Genomic DNA, 18,540 nt, shown 5'->3' on the forward strand with positions numbered 1-18,540 from the left:
GTTGGTCTGTGGACAGGCCTATGTGGAATTGCCTTGATTGTTCACTGACTTAGGAGGGCCAAGCCCACCGTGGGCAGCACCATTCCCTAGGCAGGTCGTTCTGAGATGTATAAGAAAGCTAGTGGAGCTGGAGCAAGCCAACAAGCAGAGTCCCTTGGTGGCATCAGCCTCAAGACCTTGTTGTGGTTCCTACTCTGACTCCCCTCCATGACCTGAAAGTTGAATTCAAAACATTTTCCTCCCCTACACCACTTTCCATCCAAGCATTTTATCACAGCCACAGAAAGGAAACTGGAACAGACTCCATGGGGCAGCAGGGAGGACTGAGGCCTCACAGATTCCCAGTAGCCTGAGCTTGCAGCTTCTAGCTCTTCTATCACTGTAAGCCACAGTGACCTGGGCAGGCTCAAGAGAAGGTTGGACAGGCGGCATTACCCAGGAGATGACACAGTCACTTCTGTCCTTATTCCACGGACAAGAAAGAGTGCTAATGACCCAGCGGTTATAACGTTTAGCAGTGGGAACAGAAAGAGAGGAGGAACTTAATGCTTCCCACAGGGCCAACGAGAGGACCAGAGGCAGAGGAGAAGCTGGACTCTGCAGTGCATTTCCTGTGTGGGCTCACTTCCCCCACCTAGTAACCAAACAGAAGGTTCTAAGTCAAGAAAGAAAGAAGAGAGCCTCAAGACAAAAGAAACCCAAGTATCTCAATAATGCCCCTGCCTCAGCGGTACTGCCCAGAGGTTTGTGGGTCTGTGGACATGTCTATGAGTAACTGCTTTGATTGTTCACTGATTAGGAGGGTCAAGCCCACTGTGGGTGGTACCATTCCCTAGGCAGGTGGGTTCTGAGCTGTATAAAAAGACCCAGTCTTGGAGCTTGTCCACTGCTCATGTGGTGTTTTTTCAGCTTTTTGTTTTCTAACTGACAGAAAGGGCTACAGTATTGCCTACAGCGAAGCATTGAGCCTGCTGCAGAAAACTCAGCAACTTACTGTAAAAGAACTCAAGGAAAATTCCAGATCTCATTAAACAGATAGCGGCCACCTTCCCCCCTTCTACAATTTCTAGTCATTAACGAATTTTTAAGCTACCGTTATCCCACCTTAACCACAGCACATTCTGATCTTCATAAGACTGATGGCACTCAAGCAGTGCAAGCCACCAGACAGAGGACAGAGGTAACAAATCTAAACATCCACTGCTGTTCCCAACTCAAATGCTTACAGAAGCCTTTTCAACCTTCAGTCAAAACAGGCATCAAGTTTCTCTTTACCTACCCTTTAGTTGTCAAAACATTTGCATGTCTAAGTTCTATCTGTTAAAGTTTTGGGATACTCCTCTCTACTTTATGAGCCATTTACCAGCAGATACCCTCTGTGCCCACTTGTGCTTCTCCAGGTATAGATCTGTCTCTTGTGGCAACAGGCAGGGGGCTTCCTCCCAGCAACTCTGAGGAGCAGCGCGATGACACTTTATGGAAATCACGGCACGAGAGAAGAGAGGAAAGGTGTCCTTCTACGGCTCATAGACAAGAGGTCAGAGACCTGAGTACCTGCTTCTAACTGAGTACAGAGGCACTCCCACAATGTGAGTATGAACTGTGCTGGGGTCTCCAATCTATGATAATATTCACTTTTGGTCCATCATTTCCTGGCAGAAGGAGAAGACACACAGCTCCATCTAAACTCACACAGAGAAGCAGGCTGGTTACGGCGTGGAGGACAAGAATAAGTAGCAACAACACAGACATACACTTACATGCAAACAGACATTCATGAAACATATATCCACATGCATATGCACACCAAGAACATGTGCACAGATGCATGCATGCACACATAAGTATACATACATGGAACGCACTGATAATTTTATAAATACACATATACATATTAGCGTGTGTGCACTTAGTTTCACACATGTGATACCATTATACTTATATATACAATATACCATATATATACAACACATACACTCACATATATATATATACAAGAAATACATATACATATATATACACATATACATATATATGTATATATATACATATATATCTATATCTAGATTGATAGATAGATAGATAGATAGATAGATAGATAGATAGATAGATAGATAGATATGTATATAATCCTAGTTTTGTGGTATCTGATTTCTGTATTCACCCTCGAAAAAGTCAGCCATTTGGTGCCCATTCCAAAATATTTTTCTTTTAAAATGCATGACTGCAAAGAAGCAGGTCACTAGGTCAGTAAAGTGTCTGCCTCACATATTAGTCTGCCTCTCTACAGCTGTGATAAAACACTGTAGCCAAAAACAACTTGTAGAAGGAAAACATTTCTTTGGCTTGCACCTTGGCTTACCAGCTTTTGTGGGCAGTCAGACAGGAACTCGAGGAGAGAATTACAAAGGAATATTGTTCACAGCCTTACTCACTACCCATGCTAAGTTGACGTTCTCATGAAGCCCAGACATCCTGGCCTAGGAATGATGACACCCACAGTGGGCTGAGCACAGCTTCATCAACTGTTATTCGAGACAGTCTCTCACACATTAGGCCATAAGCCAATCTGATGGAGGTAGCTCTTCAGTTGACGTTCCCTCTTCCCAGGTGACTCTATGTCAAGTCTCTTCTAAATTATGTTACGATGTCAGTGAAAACTAACAGGATACCTCATAAGAATGAAGACCTGGGTTTGATTCCCAGAACCCACATCAAAATGTGAGTGGAGAAAGCTTCTAATGCCAGTTGGGGAAACAAGGACAGGATCCCAAGGATCTTCTGACCACCACAGCTGGCATGATTGGTAATCTCCTGACCAATTAGAGACCCTGTCTCGAAAACACAGAACATGCCTGAGGATGTGGCTTGAGTTTGTTCTCTGATTCTACCAGAATGTGGAGACATATACACACATCTGCACACATATGCATCTACACACACCCATGTACACACCTTAGATAAATAGATGATAGATATTAGATAAACAAATGGTAGATAGATAGTAAATAGGCAAATTATAGATAGACAGATAGACAAATGATAGATAATAGACAGACAGACAGATAGATAGATAGATAGATAGATAGATAGATAGATAGATAGATAGTAATTAGATGGATGGATGGATAAATAGATGATAGATTATAGACAAATGATAGATTAGATAAGATAGACAGCCAGGCAGACAGACAGATAAGATAAATAGACAGGATTGTATTTGAATGCAAGTACTACAGAAGAGATTGGAGCCCCCCCTCCTTCCCTTTCAGAACATAACCTGTGTTACAGGGGAACTCACAACTTCCCCAAAGGAAACAAGCATCCTTTTCCAGCAGAGATGTAGAAACAGATGTTTATGTTTTCCCTGTGCCTGCGTTGGTCAGCACTGTGTATCACAAGATGAAAAACTTGCCACCATAATTAAGTGTTAATTTCGTTGTGGCAGAAAATAAAAGAACTGCACCTCAGTTAGCAAGGAAGGCAGCTCCAAACAATGACTACATTTGACCCGAGCTTTGCTGAGCCCTGAAGTAAGAACTGTGGTTCCCTGGAGGCCCGAGCCACCACACAAGGCTCCTGTAGAGTGAAAAGTTCCTCTCCCTACACGAGTGATAGTTCTCCTTTAACTTTAAGCAACTTCTGTACTGGCTGTGTCCTCCCTGAAGCAAGTGAGGTTATTGTAGTGCTGTAGGTTCATGAAGTATTGGATCTGGCCAATGTTGATGTGGATTGTAGGATGGCTTCCTGCCTGGTGGTATCTGGACCAGCACAGAGGTGCAGGGATGAGGGGCGAGGATGAGGAACATCCTTCCTCCCCTGGGTCCTCTAGAACCTGTGCCCAATACCCTGCATTAGCTTTGCTCCCTTAGCTACCTAGTTCTGGTTATATTAACATAGGGTGAATTCTGCTACATTTTAACCTACATGAATGTCTAGCAGCTTATGTTACGTGACCTGTCCTGGGTAGACCTGAACAATGTGTGTTCACCTCATGTAGACCTCCGACTGCAAACGATTCCAGCCAGGTCTACCTTATCATGGCTATTCAGGAGCAGACAGTGCCTCAGACAACTCTGTCCGTGAAAACCCACACCAGCATGGGTGACACTCAAAATAGTTACATCCTGTAGCTTTCAGCGCAACTAGCAGGCAGCTCCACCAAAGAAGCCCCCTTCATCATGGCTGCCCTCGACCCCCGGGGCAATTGTTCTTATCTTATTGCTCTTTGGAACAGGATCTGAGCGTCATAACCTCGAGAATCCTAAGCCTTAAAGGTTTCTTAAGCTTCCTGAAACTTCTGAGCTTCTTTATTCCCTCCTGAAGGGAATGCTTCAATTCCAATGGATTCCCAACACAACCCATGAGTAAATAAACCAGAGGTCCCGAAACAACGTTCATTCAGTCAATGTAACTAAAGCCAGAGGAAACAATGTTCTTGCTAGTGATGTCCTTTGGATACTAAACGTCTCCCAAGGTCCCGTGCTAAGGGAGGGAGTGCTGTATAGAATGGCTGTTGTTTCCCCAGCAGCACATCCTAAGACCTAAGGTGTGCAGTGTGAAAGAGCCAGGATCCCTGCCCAACTCCCCGGCCTCAAAGAAGAAGATACAAGAAACCCAGAGAGGAAAATAGTTAACTTGCAACAACCTCGCCCGCTACTTACAAAGTTGTGATTTAGTTGAACAGAAGATGTCCCGCGCGACCTCTCGCCAGCAAGAATACGCAGGAACACACGAATCTTTCTGGAGCCAAAATGCTTATTCTTTATTAATAATTGAGAGGGCACCTGGGACGCCAGCATGGCGCGGCTTATATACACCCTAGCGCGGCGCATCCACACCTGATTGGTTGCTTAACCATGATCTCATTAGGCACGCCCCGGAATGGGCAAAGACCTGGCAGGAAGGCAATCTTGCACATGGGCACACAGTTAACTTCCTTAAAGGAAGTCGGGTGGTACGGCGGAGCCAGCGCCATCTTGTAATGCCGAAACTATCTCGGCCTTCAACGTGGGGCGCAGTGGAAGCCAGTGCCATCTTGTGGTGGCGAATGTTATTGCGGCCCTCTACAAGAAGAAACTACATCTCCCAGCTCCACCCCTTTCCAGAGGTTACTTTAGCATTAGCTCAAAATTTCAAACCACAAGTAAAGGGACCCAGAGTGATGCTACCGGAAACTGAGGTGAGCAAACAAAACTGTGCAATGAGGATGCACAGGAAACACAAGGGAGCCCGCAGCATGCTGGGCTCAGTTCTACCCCTCAGGCTGCCGCCCCCTCCCTTCTCCACAGAGTGCACCTGCCTTTGCAGGCAGAAATCCACAAGTCCTGCCCCTCTAAGCAGCTCTGACAAGCTCCCAGGGGAGTTAAGAAGGACTTCCTACACCATCAGCCGTGTCTCCTCTGTGCTGACATGAATGAGACATGAAGCTGGGGGAAGTGGAGAGAAGAGAGGCTCACCTGGCAGAGTATAGTTCTCACAGTTCTGCACATAAAGACCCATCCTGAATTCTCAGATGGTGATAAACAGAAGGGAAGGAAGGAGACCCACACTGAGCAGTCCTGGGGCTGAGAGGATTTACCTGGTGTCTAGCACTAAGAGAGGAATAGTCCCACACATGCAGTGCCACTGTCCCAGGAGAAGCCCCAGCAGTGGCTCCAGCAGCAGACATCCCACTAAGAGTTGGCTGCTCATCCTATCAAGAATAGCACTTGCTTAAGAACAGGGTCCTGACTACAATGGGCCCTGGGATATACAACCACTCAACCCAGAGAGCTGAGATCTATGACAGGATGTACACGGGTTATCTCAGGGCAAGCATCTCCCCCTCTGTGTGCCCATTTCATCCCCACTGGGCTTGGGCCAAGTTGAAAGCAGCAAGGGATTCAGTGTGATGCCCCAAAGTGACTACAACCCATGCCCATACATGGGGGATATCACAACAGATGCTCCTTCTCTCAGCATTCTAGAAGGTGAGTGTCTAGAGCCTAAGTGTCAGTAGGGCGCACGCAAACACACACACACACACACACACACACACACACACTCACACACACACACACACTCAGAGAGAGAGAGAGAGAGAGAGAGAGAGAGAGAGAGAGAGGGAGAGAGCTCCCTGCCCCTCCCCTTGTTTCTGCAGGATGCCACCATCCTTTGCTTGTGGACACATGTTCCATCCCTGCCTCTTTTGTCACATAGTGACGTCCTCTGCTTCCCATTCTTCTCATGGGCTCAGAAGTCCACAGCAATGGAGCAGGAGCCAACTCCAGTCCATATGTGATCAGCTCAATGGGTAAGGCCCTGCCTGCCAGTCAATGACACACATAGACATTTGCATGTAAAGATGTCAACTCGTCATTCTGGAGGGAGACAACAGCGTCTTCACCAACTCATCATCCAGCACAAAGCCAGAACGGTACCCTTGGCTCTCAAGACTGCTTCTAGTTAGTTGAACTGCTATTAATTGCTCTAATCAGTTCCCTTACTGTCATAACAAAGTACATGACAGAAGATAAAAGAGGTTTCCACTGTACACTGAGCTCCCATGATATAGAGAAACAGGCTGGATCAGGGACAGGCAGGCCATGCACCTCGCAGTCTGCCTCAGTGGCTCTATGGCTGCCAGCTTGTCCCCGTGTCCAAGATGTTCCACAATCCCTTCACAATATGGTGCCAGCAACTGAGGTCCGACTGTTTAAACATGTGTGCCCCATAAATGAGAATTTCTAGGAAGAAGCTCTCTGCGAAAGCTGACTGGCTGGTTAGAACTGCAGTGGTGAGGACATGTTTGAATGTTTCTCATCCAGAGGCTACTTACCTGAGAGTTTAGCCCCCAGAATTCTTTGCCTACCTCTTTGTCAAAACTAATCTATGTCAGAGATTTAAAAAAAAAAAAAAAACCTTTTGGAATCTATTAACTTAGTAAACCCCTAGCTACCACCAATCCAAAAGATAAGAATGTCATCAGATAGCATCGTGGGGCAATAGAAAAAATCCCCCCAATTTGCTTTAACTGCCTTGCTTGTGTGCCCACCAACATATTTTGCATTTGCCTTGCATTATAATTTTCTTTGTTCTGTAAAACTATGAAACTTCGTGAAACTGCGTCCACACTGGGATAAGGGGTGACCTAAATCTGTGTTCCTGAACCATGATCACTCTACATGGCAGACCTGGCCACTGTCCCGGGCAGACCTCGAGACTGCCCCATTCAGACCTCGCGACTGCTCCGTGCAGACCTCGAGACTGCCCTGTGCCGACCTGGCGACTGCCCCATTCAGACCTCGAGACTGCCCCGTGCAGACCTCGAGACTGCCCCGTGCAGACCTGACAACTGCCCCATTCAGACCTCGCGTCTGCCCCGTGCAGACCTCGAGACTGTCCCGTGCAGACCTCGCGACTGACCCATTCAGACCTCGCGACTGACCCATTCAGACCTCGCGACTGCCTCGTGCAAACTCGAGTACAGCCCCTCTCGAGCTTTGGTTGTTTCCTGAGATCAATGGTCACTCGAGATTTCCCTGCTTTGCCTTCCGGACTTGTCCACAGTTCTCGGGAGAGAGAGAAATACTCAAAGGATACAGCTCGACTGATGCTCACCATGACTCACCACTGCCGAGTCCTTTCACTGCCCCTTCACGGGGTAGTGTTTAGAGAGGACAGAGAGCCTCATCTCGGACTTTACCTCTGACAATGCACCAGCGATTTCCCAGCCTCCATGGCCTGGGATCCCCTTCAGAGTCCCCCGAGATGATTATAACCCCGGAGTGCAGCAGGGGAATCAGTGGAAGGATTCCCAGCCGCCACAGCCTGGAAGCCCATTCAGTGTCCCCCAAGCAGATTATAACAACGGACTCCAATGGGGGAAGAACTTGAGGGTTCCCAGCCTCCGCCCCCTGAGACCGCCTTCAGGGTCCCCCAACCGGATTATAACATCATACCCCAACGCGGGAAGCACTTGAACAGCAGAGACCCGAGCGACTTTCCACCTCCAGGACTACATAGACGGACTCGGCACAAGTTCAGATGCCCAAAACCGTATGAAGACCAGAGATTCAAAAAACCTGATGCTCGTGTTACAGAAATGCTGCAGAAGCTCAAAGGTCATATAAAGCCTTCAGTCAGTAAGAGGGCCCTAGACCCCTGAAGTGAACTGACAGAAAAGAAGAAATGGACACTTCCACTTCCTCTGAGGGTTCCTGAGGGCATGAATAATCCACTGACCAAATATAGCAGATCACTGAGTAACCCACTTGCATAATATATATGTCGTATGTATGTAGTATGTGTATAGTATGTATGTGTGTAATATATGTGTATATATGTAGTACCTATGTATGTATGTATGTATGTATGTATGTATGTATGTATGTATGTACACCCATGTGCAGTGACCCACGGAGGTCAGAAGAGGGCATCAGACTCCCTAGAGTTGGGCACCATCTGATATAGTTGCTGGGAACTGAACCCGGGTCCTCTGAGAGTAATGCAAACCATCTTAACTGACATTATTTCAGTTTCCCATCATTTGTGAAACATCTTACCATCCATTGTGTCTTGTACTATGCAGTGTTCGTTTCTTGGTGCAATGGTGTCCCTTCAGTCAGGCTGGGTTTTGACGGTCTGTTGAACATGTAAGTCCGTCATGGCAGAAGGATAGCATGGGGGGGCTTCTCTGATGCAAAGAGGGACATTGCACTAACTGCTCAGTCACTGTCTCTGCTGGCCTGCACTCTGCAGCATGTGCCTCCTGCGAAGAGAACAGCTTTCCGTGTTTCCTGAGCTAACAGCCTGTGCAGCCTCCTCTAGGTCCTTCTCTGTACATCCACAGGGGATCATCCTGAGGGATCCCTGAAGGGAAATCCCTGATATAAATTCTCCAGTGCTTACTAGAACCTCAAGCTAAAGCCCAAACTCCTGGTTGGGAAATAAAACCAGCTCCTAGTCCACCACAGCCTGACATCGGGTCCCATCCATCCTGCCTGCCATTCAGCCCACTAACACTTCTATCCTGATAGGGTCAATGATCATATTGGATTAGGGGCCCAGCACACTCCAGGGTGGCCTTCATTATAACCACTTACATCCGCAATGACTCTACTTCCAGTGGATATCACAGCCTGAGCAGCCAGGAGTTGGGATGAAAAGAGAGGCTGGTGCATAAGCCAGACACTCAGCCTGTCTGGGATACTGACTTACTTTATTAAATGACCAAAAATGTATAAAAAATTAGAGAAGTTCACACCCGAAGAATGGATTAACACTTTCATGTCTATCATTCCTTCACCTGCTCTCTATAAGCACCTACTACATCCAGAGACTCAGATAAGCCAGAATTCATTCCCTGTTTCCACTCTAGATAAGGCACAGGTAATCCATCAAAAACTGCTAAGCTGAGACTTTAGGAAACCTGTTGGAGACATCAGTTCAGGAAGCCAGACACCCTGGCCAAGACCTTCGAGATGGGGCTTCACAGAGATGGCAGATTTGGAAAGACGACAAGGTTGAGGACATGATGCCTTTCTTGCTAAGGAATTGGAGACATGCCCTTCAGAGAAGATGGCTTCAAAGAATGAAGTCTCCAAGCACCTCTCCTTGGAACAAGTGCTTGTTCCTATGGGGGTTGGGGGGGGCGGCTGCATTTCAACCTCAAGCACTGGAGAGTGACGGGTCCAGAACTTCACGAGTCGGCTCAGTGTTCAATGACTTAGGTGGAGAACCACTAGCTTCCTCACTTCAACTAGACCAAGGAAGGTGCTCTGCTCTGTCTCGCTGCCTTGGAAAGACACCTTCATCCCTGTTGCTCATGCCCAAGGCTTCCTGTGGTCCTCACCTGTTTACTTCTGAGTCAGCTGAGGTGTGTTGACATACCTCACTGTGTGCGAGCTTTCCTTAAGAGCTCTAACCACCCAACCCGTCCTGTTCACTCCATCTCTATTGTTCTATTTAGCTTGATTTTTTTTTCTTCAACGAAACATGAGCACGAAGTGGATTTCTAAAATGGCTAATGCTTGCAATCTTCTAAAGCTGAGGCCCAGGTGAACGAAATGAATTGTGAGCTGTACCTCACACAGACAGATATTTATGCCTATTTTCTTGGTTTTCAATGTTTAAAATGTGGGGTTTGGGGATTGTTGGAAGGAAATTACAAAATGATAGCAACAACGATCCATTGTGTCTCTCTGTTAAGGTTTGTTTTATTCAAAGTGACAAACGCTCCTCCCATGAATCCATATTTAAGGGGGTAAAGAGGTGAGCTAGGTCCATAAAACGATGGCCTTATGAACCAGGGCTGGTGGTTGTCATCGCCAGTTTGTCCTTCAAATATATCTTGCCACCAACCGGTTATAGCTGTGGTTCACAACCTGTGTGTGGGTCATGATTCCTTTGACAAACTTCAGTCTCCAAAATGATTACCTGCTACAATTCATAACCATAGCGAAATTACAACTATGAAGTAGCAACAAGAATAATTGTGTCATCAAGGGCCGTAACAATATAGGAAATGTGTTAAAGGGGGCAGCATTAGGAAGGTAGATCACTGACCTATAGTCCAAGAAAGAGCGTCTAGCTATGGGCCAAATAAACAAAATACAGGATCTCCAGCATGCCAGAAACATGGGATAAAATGCAAGCTGGGGAGATAGTTTTGTGGGTAGCAGGGCCTGCTGTGAAATTACCAGCACCTTCAGGACAGCCATAACCCATGATTGGAGGGATAATGACAGGACACATGGAGGGTCCCATGGCTCCAGCCACATATATAGCAGAGGATGGCATTGTCTGCATCAATAGGAAGAGAATACCTTGTTCATGTGAAGGGTCAGTTCCCCTGCGTGGGGGGATGCCAGGGTGTTGAGGTGGGAGTGGGTGGGAGGAAGAGCATCCTCATAGAAGCAGGGGGAGAGGGAAATGGGAAAGGGGAGAACCAGGAAAGGGGATAACATGTGTGGGATGCCTATGATAGCCAGGGACAGTGAGTTTTGAGTTCAGTAAGAGACTTTGTCTCAAAAACTAAAGAAGAGGAAGATGAATGAAGAGATGTGCAGGGTCTCCCTCTGTTCTTCTCATGCACATACACAGAAATATGTGTAGACACAAACACATACACACACACGCACAGCTGCATTAGGACAAACACTCAAAGAATTTGAATTTAGGATTTAGGTTGTCTTTTGGGTGTCTGATCACACCTTTCCTTCCATAACTTTCACTTGGATAACTATATCAAAGGCATGCATGTCAGATACATTTCCCATTAACATGAGACCATTTTTTCTCTGAAACCTATAGGTTTTGATTCCTGTTAGAAGTCATAGACCCAAGACACAGCTACACCTGGAAGGAAGACTTAGATATTTGAGCTAAGAATTTGCATTCCAGGGCCGAGGTCTATGATGTCACAGAATGCAGAAGGTGGTCAATAGAACTGATATGTTCTCGGTGCCTCGCAGTGTCCCTGACTCCCAACGAGGGCTGCTGAGAATAAGTATACATAATAGACTCTAGTGTAGCTATATGTGACACTCTCCTTGATTGTATTTATGAATGACATGAAGTTTCGTTTCTCACAAAGAGAATAGATCATCAAGAGTCTATGCTGACGATGGCCACACCAGGTCCGTGTGAGGGTCCACGCCCTCTCCAGGCTCTGTGGATGAAGACAAGAGAACCCTGTAGGGCTCAGTGATGCACTGACTCTAATTCACATGGCCCTGATATGAGGAGGGCACATATTGATTCTTCTTGTTGTTGCTATGACAAAATACAAAGCAAAAACTTAACGAAGACAGGACTGCTTGTTGACAGGAATCTGAAATGGATGTCCCCTGAGAGGCTCCGCCAGAGCCTTACTGATACAGATGAGGATGCTTACAGCTAATCATTAGACTGAGCACCCAGACACCAATGGAGGAGGAGTCAAAGAATGGACTGGAGGAGCTGAAGGGGGTAGAAACCCCATAGGAAGGGCAACAATATCAACCAACCAGACACCCCCAAGAGCTCCCAGAGACTAAACCACCAACCAAAGAGTACACATGGAGGGTCCCTGCCTCCAGCCACATATATAGCAGAGGATGGCATTGTCTGTCATCAATAGGAGGAGAAGCCCTTGGTCCTCTGAAGGCTCATTTCCCCAAAGTGGGGGAGTGCCAGGGTGTTGAGATGGGAGTGTGTGGGAAGAAAAGCATCATCACTGAAGCAGGGGGAGAGAGAATGGGAGAGAGGGGATCCAGGAAAGGGGGTAACATTTGAAATTTAAATACATAAAATTCCAATAAAAAAGAGACAGGAAGTGTTTATTTTGACCCATTGTTTGAGCTGGTACCATCCATCATGATGGGGAAAGCATAGCAACTGGAGTGTTATGGTCACATTGCAGACCTGGAGGGTGTTCAGCTTGCTTGCTTGCTTGCTTGCTTTCTTTCTTTCTTTCTTTCTTTCTTTCTTTCTTTCTTTCTTTCTTTCTTTCTTTCATTTTCTTTCTTTCTTTCTTTGTTTCTTTGTTCCTTTCTTTCTTTCTTGGTTTCTTTGTTTCTTTCTTTGTTTCTTTCTTCCTTTCTTTCTTCCTTCCTTCCTTTCTTTCTTTCTTTCTTTCTTTCTTTCTTTCTTTCTTTCTTTGTTTCCTTGTATTAAATTCCATATATGGGTGTTTCCCTTGCTTTTATGAACCTGTATAAAAGATACATATACAGAAGCCACAAGAAACTTAGGGAAGAAAAGCAGGTATAGCTGTCAGTAAGACATGGGAGGCCACAGGGCTCAAGTCGGTTTCCCTCACGACCACATGTGTATTCATCAAGACAGGAGCAGGGCACAGAACTGAACAAGAGTAATCAATGATTGTGAGCCACCATGTTGGAGCCAGGGTCTGAACTCAGGTCCTCAGGAAGAGCAGTAACGGTTCTCAACTACCAAGCCACCTCTCCAGTCACACACAATCATTGTTTATACAGCCCCACAAACACAGCACGACTTGATGTGTGTAAACATGCATACTAGATGTGCGGTGTGATTTATTTGTGTGAATGTTCAGTCAGTGTGATACAAACACTCTTGTGTTCATAAATTTTGGCATCGCCGTTTTCAATTGGAGGTTCTCTTCATTCTCAGCTTTGGTGTTTACATACATCATCAAGAGAGTAACCGCCCTGACAGCCTACCCCCGCCTCCCCCCCATTTGCAGCTATGCCTGCCTTTCTTCACTAAGTGAAACACCACCTCAGTCTCTACTCTTTCATTTTGTTCAGTGTAAAAGACTCTCCAAAACCATAAAATGGAAACCCAGATGCAGAGGGAAGAAGTTTTGCTGTTTGATACTTCGTTTGCTTTTAGTTGCTTTTTCCCACTTCCACTGGTTTGAACTTTCGTCCCATTCAGTGGCAGGTACTTAATTCAGCCAGCGTTTTGAGAAGGGCTGTGGGTGGAGTGTGATAAAAGGAAAATTACTGGAGAGAACTCACTGGGATTTTGACGATTAATACAAAGTATTTATTGACTTGATTTTTCAGTTACACAGAACCCTGGATGGCACTGAGTCGAATTAAATCTTCACATCTGACAATTTGCTCGAAGGAAAAAAAAAGCCTTAAAGACAAAATTGATCCAACAAAATAAGCCCTAAGTTGTAATGATTGACCCTCTTTAAAGAGAAACATTAATTTTTTTTTTTAAAAAAAGACGATTTTGATGTTTTTGTTTAACAATTTCATATACTTATGTAATGAGTTTAGACCTTTCCTTTCTGTATTTCCCTTCCCAATTCCCCTCCCTCATCCCCCTCCCTCATTCTCCCATCACATCCTTCAGGTCTCCCTTGCTTCCTCCCTCATCCTCCTCCGTCATCCCCTCAGTCAACCCTTTCTCTCACGCCATTCCCTCTCTATATTCAGAATAAGTCCCCCCTCCTATTTCTTGTCTCCTTCTGCGTGTAATCCCTAAGTTTAATTAATTACATGAGTACAGAGGTATTTGACAGAACAGCTTATCTACGGGTACAGGAATGAAGAAGGGAGTGAAGCAGAAATTTCTGGTTTCTTCGGAGACTCAACTCTGTCATGGATGTTGTTCAGAAAACTGTCTTAGGAGAGGATGTTTTGCTGAGAACTAATACATAATGTATTTGGTATCTGCCTGGTAAAGGGCTTGTGATGTTTAGAAAGGGTACGAGTATAACCATGGACAACAGTGGGCAACACCACGGCATTGGCTTGCCTTGACACTCTTCGCTGATGCTCAATGGACTTTGATGACACTTGACTTCATTGACCATGCTGTGTTATTGGTTCACCTTTCCTTCCTCACTGACCATTGTTTGTCATGGCTTTGTAGAGAAAAAAGCCCCAGAGAACTTCTTGTGGTGACATTGCGGTGGCTTCTTGCTGCCTCCTCAAACCCAGGCCAATTGGAAGAGCTCAGCAATTTCTTCTGGGTTGAACTCTCCTTGGTGATTCGTGAATGGTGTTTGCAAGTGGATCAACCTACCTCTGCTGATTCATGTCAACTGAACTGATATCATGATGATGAAGATTGAAATCGCCCCAGAGAACTATTTCTAAACAGGTCCACATCGAACTTTGTTTGCCCTATTATCCTTTCCTTTCTACTACCTCTGGTGGGTGGTGGGCTAGGGGAAGGTTAAAGAGTTTAAGAACTCTTACTAAAGTAGGTCTTGAAAAATCTATGCCTCCGTGATAGAACCCTCCTCCAATAAATGTTGATTGCCAAGGGAGGGAAGGGTCTTTATGGCCTCTTTCTTCTGTAATGAAGTGTTGAGGGCCCAGTCTTGTGCCCATGACCATAGCTGTCATCAGTTCAAGAGTTCAATGACTAGGTACAGTCTAAAAGATATCCTTTTGCTGTCCACTTCCCCATCTTCTGGTTCTTACATTCCTTCCACCCACTCTTTCATGATGTTCTCTGAGCTATGGAGGAGAAGACTTAGCTGTCCTATTTCCACCTGAACAGTCCAACACCACTGATTCGCAGCACTTTGTCCAGCTGTATGTCTCTGTTCATGGTAGTCAGATGCTTTTCTCTGATGGGAGCTGAGTGCAACCATGATCTATTGATACAAATATGGATGTTTGGAAGGAAGTTTGAAAATGTATTTAGCATTAGGTTCTTTCATAGGGCCTATATCAACCTAACCATTGTTTCTTGACCAGGTTACAGAACCTGGTATGTATTCCCTCGTGTGGAATATGCCTTGTATCCGATTGGAAAGCCACAGGTTACTCCCATGACTGCAATACCACTAACACATTAGGGGCACATCTTGCCTGACATTTTAGCTTGAATGGTTCACGCCCGAGTAAGGTTGTGGATGATTTTCTCCCCTGGAAGCCTACATAGCACTTTCTTGAACCATGAAGGCTAGCCATTATAGAGGATGCTTCCACCTCAGCTTCAGATCAACCCTTCTGTGACCTGTGACCAAAATGATTCAGTGTCCTCAGCAATAGGGTCTTACCATCAAGTTCTGGAGGGCTACGAAGAACAATGGCAACAACCTGTATAATTGTGAGGGCTTTTGGGATCTCGCTGGTCAACAACTTTCAGGAAGACATCCCACATCTGTCACTGTGATTTTTTGCTTAATTTTGGTTTTCTGTTGCTCTGATGAATACACTCACCAAAGCCAGCTTTTGAAGGGAAAATTTTATATCATCTTCTCTGTTCCAGCCCATCATCAAGGAAAATCAGGACAAGATTGTGAAACAGAAAGTACAGAGACTGCTCACTGGCTTGCTTCTAAGCTCACATTCAACTACCTTTACAGAGTCCAGACCCACCTGCATAGGTTGGTGCTGCCCACAGTAGACCAGGACCTCCAACATCAGTTACAGTCAAGGAAAAGCCACCTAGACATACTCAAGGCCAATCTGATGGAGGAAGCTCCTCGAGGGAGGTTCTTTCCTCCAAGACTAGCCATCACAAGAAATCAATGAAAATAAAAAAAAAAAAGAAATCATTAGCTTCAGGGAGAGCATGGCTTATCCATGGAGGGTGCCTCCATTTGAACTCAAGAGTTGATCTTTTAGATATATTCTGTAACACAACGTTTTATAATCCCTCTCACTAAACCCTGTTCTAACCTAATCACCTAAGGGGAGATGGAGTGGAAAAGTAAGTATTAAAAAATAATTGGAGCTGGAAGAAATGCTTCTTGGAAATAAAGCAAAAAAGGAAGCATTTCTGCATCCTAGATGCTTTCCTCTCATCATCTGCGCAAAGATAATGAAAACCGTTACGATCCAGGAACAATATTTTCCAATGTTACAAATCATATAAATAATACTGCTTATCATTCATAAAACACATTGGCACTAATCGTTTTGATGTGTTTTTCTAACTCACTCCTAATGTAGATCTGATGAACTGGAATTGTTCGCCTGCTCATTTATACATGAGGGAAGTGAGGTTTAAACGTCGAGCCAATTTCCCAATACTCTAAGCTAATAAATGGCAGAGTAAGACAGCCACACTTTCTCTGGCTTCATGACATGGCCTCGTGAGAAATGCAAGTCAGGGTACCTTGGCAGGGAATTCCAAGGATCAGTACATGGCAGCTGAAATTTGTCTTGGATACAAGACTGGGAGTGATGCTCAAGTCAGCCGAGCCCCAGCTCAGGATTCCTGAAACAGAACACCAGAATATATTACAGAGCGAGGAGACTAAACTAAACATATGGGAGTCCTCAGCAGATTGTACAGATCCAGGGCTGAAGGTTCATAAGTATGTTGGTCTTTGTGGGGGTGGAAAGGAACACTTATTTAGATCCCCACCTCCTACTATGTGCTACTACAGTGGAGGTAATGCCTTAAGTCCAAGGTTTTTTTGTTTTCTTCCTGTGTGTGTGTGTGTGTGTGTGTGTGTGTGTGTGTGTGTGTGTTTGTGTGTGTACATACATGCACGTGCAGTGTATAATGTATGGACTAATCCATTTCTCTTCTACCTTATTCATTGAAGCAGCATTTCTCAGTCAAACCCAGCGTTCACCAATATGACTAGTCTTGACAGCTGTGTTGCCCTGTGGATCTGCCCTATCTCTACCTCCCTGGACTGGGATTCTGTGTGGGCCACAAAGCCTACCCATCATTTACCTGAGACCTGTGAGCCATCTCCTCACCTGCTAAAGTTCAAGTCCCAGTGTTGGACCCATCTACTTTACTATTGTTTTCTTATTCTTTTTTTTTGTTTTTCCATCTTGGTCATAATATCAGAACCAGGTTAAGGTATGACTGGCTCACTCAATCAATCACTCAAATCCCTCGACACAAATGTGTTCAAATAAGGAGGAGGACCATGCTGACTCTCTGTTCTGTAGAGTCTGACCTTAACAGATGAGTTAAAGGATGGGATTATCCTAGTGGGTGATTGTGGATGCTGTTGTTGATGTTGAGGGAGGCTGGCAAATGAGGGGACACACCTGAGTCACTCATAAAAAAGGATACAAAGCTGAGTGTGGTAGTGCATACCTATATTTTCAATACTCGCGAAGATCACAAGTTCAAATCCAGCCTAGGCTACATAGTAAGTCCAAAGACAGCCTGGGCTACATCATAAATCCAAGGCCAGCCTGGGCTACAGAATAACTACAAGGCCATCCTGGGCTACATACAAAGTCCAAGGTCAGCTTGGCCTACTTACATGAATCTTCTCCAAACAACAATAGGTTTTTTTTTCCTTTTTGGTTTCTGTCTCTCTATTTCCTCTACATTGATACCAGTGCTGTAGTTTGGGGTGGTGGAGTAAAACTTTTGTCATCTCTGATGGTCCAGGATCTCCCAAGCAGCACTGCAAACCAAAGAGGCAGCAAACAAGTCTGTTTCGATTTTTGCAGAAAAATATGACACATGGGAAGTGCTGTCTGAAGAAATGGCTCCAAGATGGGACAACGCCTCGGGAGACTAGACTTGGATATTTGCTAGTTTCCTCGTGATAAAAACAATGATGTTCTCAACCAGAGTCTGTTTTGGGAATACAACACTGTGCTTCCATTTCAATACTGCATATCTCCATATGGCATCCCTGGAAATCTTGTCTGATATTAAACAGAATATAGGAGAGACAAGTTGAACATAAACACTGTCATTAAAAAGGGTTTAAACGAGGAATATTTTTTTTTCTAAATTTTTGTCTGTGGTACAGGGTTCAGTGTTCTGCATAGGCTCTAAAACACGGCAATTTCTTGCTTTCTTTTTTTTTTAATCGCCAAACAGAATGGACTTTATATCCTTATATTTTTCTATCTAGGTCTAATCGAGACGACAAAATACCATTCTTTGCTTTAAAAAAGAAAACTAATTGTGTTTCTTTGGCTTTTTTGTTAATTTCTTATTTTTAGTGTTTTGGGGTTCAGTTTAACAATTATGTTTTCATTGAAATAATTATATTCTTACTTTCTAGTGTAGATAAAAATTTAGGTTGCTGTTCTTTGTTTCTAATCTATGAATTAGTTTTGTAAATAAAGTTTCCACTTAGCACCTTCATAGTTATGTCTCACACATTTTGCTAATATGTTTCCGATCTTC

The sequence above is a fragment of the Rattus norvegicus genome, chromosome 11 (assembly GCF_036323735.1).
Source record: "Rattus norvegicus strain BN/NHsdMcwi chromosome 11, GRCr8, whole genome shotgun sequence".
Classification (NCBI taxonomy): Eukaryota; Metazoa; Chordata; class Mammalia; order Rodentia; family Muridae; genus Rattus; species Rattus norvegicus.